Below are 7,845 nucleotides of genomic sequence, written 5' to 3'. Positions count from 1 at the left end.
CCTGTGTGTTTGTCTGTGTGAATTCTCTAGACCTGATTCAACACATTCACTAAATGAGACGACCTGAGTTTTCTGTCCTCCATCATGGAAATGAAATGAAGCTCTTTCTAGTTCATGAAGCTGTTTCGCCTCTTATTCAAGGTCACGTGGATCAAGGTGTGAGTGGGGACTCTTCCGAGGTGCGATCTCATGAAAGTGTTATAGGTGGTTGTTAATGGTGTCATAGGCCACCACCTCGTCGCACTGCTCATCAGACCCAGCACCATCCTCAGTCACTGCGATGAGCAGTGACAAAGGCTCGCACCTTCTCATACATTGCTGTGCAAAAGCCTTGAGTCAAGTCTTGGTCATTAGTTGCTTTTTCACTCATTTTCAGTCCAATCCTTGTACCTGACCATTTTCAGAGAAGTTTTTTGTTTGTTTTTTTTGTTTTGTAAACTCTTTGAATTATTCAAGCATAAAAAGACTCCATACTCAAGGGTGAACCGGTGTTGTCTGCTCATAACAGACATCATAACAAATAATACATTTTAAATTGTATTTTTAGGCTCCGTATTAGCTGCCTCTGATGTGACCCTAGTATACAAAGTTTTCTAGAGTCAGACTTTCAGCCCCCAGCCATGTCACGCATGCAGCACCTTGCAGTTAACAGGTTATGCTGCTGCAAACACATTAATTTTCACTTTTTCATACCTCAGTTCAGCTGAGTTCACACTACAGCGTTACCTGTAGCAGCATGTTGGAAGCAATTTAACTGGATGACTTTGTTGTCAAACCACAGTTTTTAATATAAGACACCAGTTTTGGGGTGGACCCTATAGTTATCGAATCTGAGGCAGAAGAGAGGAGCAGCTGCACACAGTGTTTCAGACTCTTAACTGTATAAAGCCAGTGGAATCTACTTTAAGCTGTTAAAGTATTACAGGCAGAAAGCAATCACACAGACACACAATCAGCAGGTACACAAACCCCAGAGTGGTGGCAGCCATCCTATTCAAGCCATGTTTACAGTGATATTAATCCTGTTAACTGTTACTTTTCATTACAGTTAATGATTCAATTAATTGGGCAAAGCAGAAGCTACTTTAGGAGCTTTAGAAAAGTTTATCACTTTCTTCCTCTCACCTAAAGGTAAATCTAACAATAAAACAGAGTTTACAGTCCAATAAATCGCTGATTTACATTCCTTTGTAACAATATTAAAACTAAACACGGGCTGCTGCTGGGTTATTGACAGGTAACATCCTCCTGACTTGCTCTCTGCAGCTCTGCTGTACTCTAAATAAACAATGAAGTCCAATTTGACCAGAACAGGAACCTAATAAAGTACATCAACTCCTGGGCTTGTAACAGTCTCCTCTGAAAATGTGCTGTAAGGACAGATGATCTACTGCAGACTTACAGGTATAAACAAACCTGAAACTTTCTGATTCCATCGCTTCTTGGAGGAAACAAAACCTGGTTATTATTAGAAAAGAGCCCGAGGGAACTGTCGGGAAACTACAGTCCTATCAGGCGTTTCCGTCTGGCCCCACAGGTTTACTCCCTCTCCCTGTTACCTGTGCTCAGGTAGTTGTTCTCGACAGAAAGTAGCGACATTTTACTTTAGTGAACAGGTGAGTGTTGTTACATTACTGTTCAGTTTGTGGTTTACAAGAGAGGAGGAGGACTCAGTTTGGGCTTAACTCCATGTTTGCGTTTCACATTTACACCTTCAAGCATCCACACTAGACTCAACATATTCATGTTCTCATCTATAAATGCTGTTTACTGACATCAGGTTTCTTATTTCTTTCCACACTGCCAGAATTATTTACACATCTTTAAGATTATGATTAGTTACTGCTCTTGATCTTTACCTTTTTAAGTCTTTCTGCCCCAGTCTTGCACAGGGTCAGCTCACAGCGTTCCCCTATTTGGAGGTGAACCGATTCCATCAGGCTGACCTTGCCACAGTCTGTTCCCCCTGTCCAAATCATGGACAAACAGGTGAACAGCCAATCACCTGGCAGAGAGCAACAAACTGCCAGGTGGCACTTGTTACATACCCACCACAGGTATCTGTCTGAAGACTAGGGTTAAAATCATCTTGTACTAAATAACTAGGGCTGGGAAGCATAAACTCCGTGGCTGGTGTTTCACTGGTATATTAGTCTTGTGGGTTTGTGGCCTGACTGGACACATGGCTGGGCGAGTCTTGTGGTGTGGCAGAGTAACTGTTGAATGTATGAAAAGCAGGAGTTGCAAAGTTTAACTTAAATAGTGTTATGAAAATTTAGCTTGGTAGTTGGGTCTGGTAGCTCTGTAGACCATTAACTGCTGTGACTTGCTGTGAGCTTTGTAGCTACGTTCCCTCTTTGTTGGTGTCTTGGAAATTTTGGTTGATGTAGGCATTGTTGTTTTGGTATGTTACTGATGCTCATACTGGCATTTTAGCAAAGCAGTGTATGTGGATGTGTAGCTGCACATTATTTGGTGTTGGGCACTTTTGATGAGATCTGGTGCTCATTTAGGCACAGTAGATTTTCACTTGCTGTTCTTAGGTTATTGTTTTGTTTTGTTTTTTCCCGTTGAACCCATTTGCAAGGATAGACTTACTATCCTGCGGCTGACATGACTTGATCCCTTCTGTATATCAGCTATGCTATCAGAAACCCCCTGTAGTAAAAACTGGTTTGCCATGCATTACCATAACTGCCAACATTCACTTTTACATTCCACTTAATTTGTGGTGGTAAGAAAACTGGCTTTAGTGAGGGTGCGGCTGTTGGCTTGTTTGTGGGCCAGGTTGTATGGTAGCAGTTTTAACGTTGCCTTGTGTTGCTTTTTTGTTTTCAGAATAATTTGCAAATGTGAAGGTGGAACATTGATTTTTATTTGTTTATTTATAAGGAACCCCATTAGCTTCCACAACAGTGGTTGCTAGTCTTCCTGGGGCCCAAACCATCAAATACCACCAAATAAAATGTTACACAATGAGTTGGATGCAAATTGTCCACATAATTTGGCTCTTACATCCACAATAAGGTTTTACAATTCTGAAAATGTAAATATTAAAAATTATAAAAAAAACAACAACACTCAAACAAAATACACAATTTCCATTACAAGTGACATTACCCTCTACAATTTTTACAAATAAATTAAAAACTGCCTAAATGGGCTTTTAGGTGATTTTTAAAGTTATGAATAGAAGCCAATTCTCTAATTGCATAAGGCAACTTATTCCACTGAAAAGATGCTCTAAATATAACAGAGTTTTTCAAAAAGTTACTTTTAACTTGAGGAGTTACTAAATTGTGGTTAGTTGAGAATCGTGTAGCATGATTATGTATTTCATCTGGATACTGCAACTGAGCATAAAAAAAGTGTGGTGTGTTTACCAGTATTGCTTTCTTTAAAAATACAAGTAAGCCATAGTATAATTTAGCTTGTACAGAAAGACAAGAAAGTTTATCCTGCATTTTATCAATACTTGTGTAATATGAACACCTTAACACTAATCTGGCCGCCCTATTTTGGACTAACTGAAGTCTGTTCAGATCTGTCTTATTAGCTGCTGACCAAATGATTGAGCAGTACTCTAGATGAGATAATACTAGTGCATTAATGACATCTTTCATAATTGAAGAAGTAATATAAAAAGAGCATTTCCTAGCTATAGCTATGCCCTGTCCCATTTTCTTAATAACAGAGTTGATGTGCTGGGACCATGAAAGGTGGTGGTTTATGGTAACACCAAGTTATTTAATCTGGGTGACCTGTTCTAATACTGATCCAGCTATGGAAAGATTTAGTTGTGGGCTGTTGACTAAGCGTACTCTACTTCCTATTAACATGGATTTGGATTTAGACACGTTTAAAATCATGTTGTTTTTACTTATCCAATCAAACACGTTCAGCAAATCTAGTTGTAATATGCTTGTCAATTCAGAGTAGCTACTGGCTGAATAAAACATGGTGGAGTCATCAGCATACATTACAAGATGAGATTTATCCAGGACATACAGCAAATCATTTGTAAAGACTGAATAGAGAAGTGGACCGAGGCAGCTGCCTTGGGGTAGACCACAGTTCATTTCACAGCCCTCCGAGAAATAACCATTATAATAAACCTTTTGCCTTCTTCCAGACAAATAACTTTCCATCCAGCACAAAGCAGCTGGTGAAAATCCATAACATTTTAGTTTATCTATCAAAAGATCATGATTTATCAAATCAAATGCAGCACTAAAATCCAAAAATACCACCCCGGCCAAATTCCCATTATCTAGATATTTATACCAGTTATCTGTCATGTGAATGAGAGCTGAACTGGTGGAATAACCAGGTTTGTAGGCATGTTGAAGCTGAGTGAGTAACTGATTTTCTGTTAGGTAATGTTGAATTTGTTCATAGACAAGCCTCTCCATAATTTTACTTAGAACGGGGAGTAGACTAATAGGTCTGCTGTTGACACCATTAAAAACGTCATTCTTGTTTTTAGGAATGGGCAAGGCAAGTTTATTTGTATAGCACAATTCAACAACAAGGTGATTCAAAGTGCTTTACAGAGACATTAGAAACAAAAACAAATAAAAAGCATGATTTAAAATTGATTAAAACAAGCAAACAAACAAACTAACCAATTAACAAACAAACAAACAAAACAGTATATAAAATCAAAACAGATAAAATCAGAACAGTAGATAAAATCAGTAGTTAAAATGTAAGTTTTGAAATGTAAGCTTAAAAGTGTGGATTTGGTGTTTTATTCAAATGCAGCTGAGAACAGGTGAGTCTTCAACCTGGATTTAAATAAACTGAGTGTTTCAGCTGATCTGAGGCTTTCTGGGAGTTTGTTCCAGATATATGGAGCATAAAAGCTGAATGCAGCTTCTCCGTGTCTGGTTCTGACTCTGGGAACTGATAAAAGACCGGATCCAGATGACCTGAGGGATCTGGAAGGTTCATACTGGGTCAGGAGATCACTGATGTATTTTGGTCCTAAACCATTCAGAGCTTTATAGGCCAGCATTAGAACTTTAAAGTCTATCCTCTGACGGACAGGCAGCCAGTGTAAAGACCTCAGAGCTGGACTGATGTGGTCCACTTTTTTGGTCTTAGTGAGGACCCGAGCAGCAGAGTTCTGAATGAGCTGTAGTTGTCCGACTGATTTTTTTTAGGTAGACCTGTAAAGATGCTGTTACAGTAATCAAGCCTACTAAAGATGAATGCATGGACTAGTTTTTCCAGGTCCTGCTGAGACATCAGATCTTTTATCCTTGAAATATTCTTGAGGTGATAGTAAGCCGACTTTGTTATTGTCTTAATGTGTTTTTCTAAGTTTAGGTCTGCATCCATCACTACACCCAAATTTCTCGCCTGGTTGGTGGTTTTTAGGTGTATAGATTGAAGTTCTCTGGTGACCTGTAATCGTTTTTCTTTGGCGCCAAAGACTATTACCTCAGTTTTGTTTTTGTTTAGCTGGAGAAAATTGTGGCACAACCAGTCATTAATTTCCTCAATGCATTTACCAAGAGCCTGTACAGGGCCTTGGTCTCCTGGTGACATTGTGATATATATTTGTGTGTCATCTGCATAGCTGTGATAGTTTATTTTGTTGTTCTTTATAATCTGTGCCAGTGGGAGCATGTAAATGTTAAACAGAAGGGGTCCCAAGATGGAACCTTGGGGAACTCCACATGTGATATTTGTCTGCTCGGATGTGAAGTTACCTATTGATACAAAGTGTAAGGAAGAGGACTCCCTTACTGCATTTATTTATATTATATGTATAGCACTTTGGAGCACACCTTTCACTTTATTAAAAGCACCTTATCAAGCACTTTATTTAGCATGGCACTTTAAGCATGGATTTGCACACAAGCAGTTTAAATATTTATTGTCTATTTATTGGGAATTTTAAAATCAGTTGGTAGCCTTATTTCAGATCCTGTACAGCTGCTCCTCGTCAAGGAATGTGGTGGTTGTCTGTCAGGAGAGAAGAATGGTGATTGAGATTGTGATTAAGGTTTACCAGTAAGGAAAACTAATGCAAATTTGTGTGTGAAATCTAGGGATAAAAGTGTTGCAAATAAGTGTTTGTAAGTTAATGATTACTCACCTTTCTTGCCTGTGTCCTCTTCAAGGTGTTTGGGCAAATGTTTCCCCGGGGGTCCAGACACCATTTAAAGGTTCCGGGAGAGACCATTGGTAAAGAGAGTGTGGTGAATCTTTTTGTGCTTGGGTTTCTGGGTTTTTATAATATTGGGTTTGGTGTAACATTAAAGTGTGAAATATTTATTAATATGTAAATGTATTTATGTATTTATTTATTCTTATTGCTATATTGTATACTGTGGTGGAAGGTTGGGATTTAAGAATTTACCTGAGAGTGGAATAATGGTTAAGTCTGTGACAGCTGAACATATTTAAGGCTGCCAGTTGTCATTAGAGGAGGGATTTTTGTGCTGTGAAGAAGCTTAACAAGTTAATTGTTGTAAGGAGAGCTGTATAGCAAATAAATAATTTGTTCCACTACTCTTGCCTCGGTCCATCTCACTGTGTTTCCAGCCGCTAAGGGCCGCCCTGTTACACAAAGTATTTCCTGTTTTCTAAGTATGTTTGAACCAGTTTAGTACAGTTCCTGAAAGACCTGCCCAGTTCTCCAGTCGTTTGAGTAATATGTTGTGGTCAACTGTGTCAAATGCTGCACTGAGATCCAGTAAAACTAAGACTGACATTTTTCCACTGTCTGTATTCAGACATATGTCATTGAACACTTTGGTCAGAGCGGTTTCAGTGCTGTGGTTCTGTCTAAAACCTGACTGGAAGGCATCGTAGCAGTTATTCTGTTTTAAGAAGTAACTGAGCTGTTGAGAAACTGCTTTTTCAATGATCTTACTTAAAAATGGGAGATTTGAGATCGGCCTGTAGTTTTTCATTTGTGTCTTGTCAAGATTGTCCTTTTTCAGTATAGGTTTTATTACAGCAGTTTTTAGTGGTTCTGGAAACACACCTGATATTAAAGAAAGTTGACGATCTGTAACAGGTCTGATTCCAAAGTCTTTGAGACCTTTTTGAAAAAACTTGTTGGCAGGACATCTAAACAGCAAGAGGAGGAGTTCAGTTGACCTAAGATGTCCTCCAGGTCTTTGCTGTTAATAGGGTGAAACTGTTTCATGGTGTTTAAACAGTTTTTCGGTGGACACAGTACATATCCTGGATCTGCTGTTGATGTACCAATTGCTTGTCTAATCTTTTGGATTTTTTCTGTGAAGAATTTGGCGAAGTCATTGCAGGCCATGGTCGAATGAAGTTCAGCTGCCACTGACACAGGAGGGTTTGTTAGCCTGTCAACTGTAGAAAATAAGACCCGAGCATTATGGCTGTTTTTAGTGATGATGTCAGAGAAGTAGGACCTTCTTGCATTCCTCAGTTGTAAATTATAATTGCGAAGTTTCTCTTTATAAATGTCATAATGAACCTGGAGGTTTGTTTTTCTCCATCTGCGCTCAGCTTTCCTACACTCTCTTTTTTTCATTTTTCACCAGTGTGGAGTTTCTCCATGGAGACTTTTTCCTTCCAGAGATAACCTTCATCTTAATGGGAGCAATAGTGTCCATTACATTTAACATGTTAGCATTGAAGCTATTGACGAGCTCATTGACTGACCCTCTGGACAGGTCAGGTGTTAATGGGAAGACCTGGTTAAAGATCTCACTACTGTATTCAGTTATACACCGTTTTGTGATCACTGCTGTTGATATATTTGTGTGGGCTGAGATTTTACTTTCAAAGAAAACACAGTAATGATCAGATAAGCCCACATCAGACACAGTAATGTTTGAAATGCTCAGGCTC

Source organism: Simochromis diagramma, unplaced genomic scaffold (genome assembly GCF_900408965.1).
Source record: "Simochromis diagramma unplaced genomic scaffold, fSimDia1.1 OVJJ01000433.1, whole genome shotgun sequence".
Classification (NCBI taxonomy): Eukaryota; Metazoa; Chordata; class Actinopteri; order Cichliformes; family Cichlidae; genus Simochromis; species Simochromis diagramma.
Note: the sequence above shows the minus strand (reverse complement) of the source record.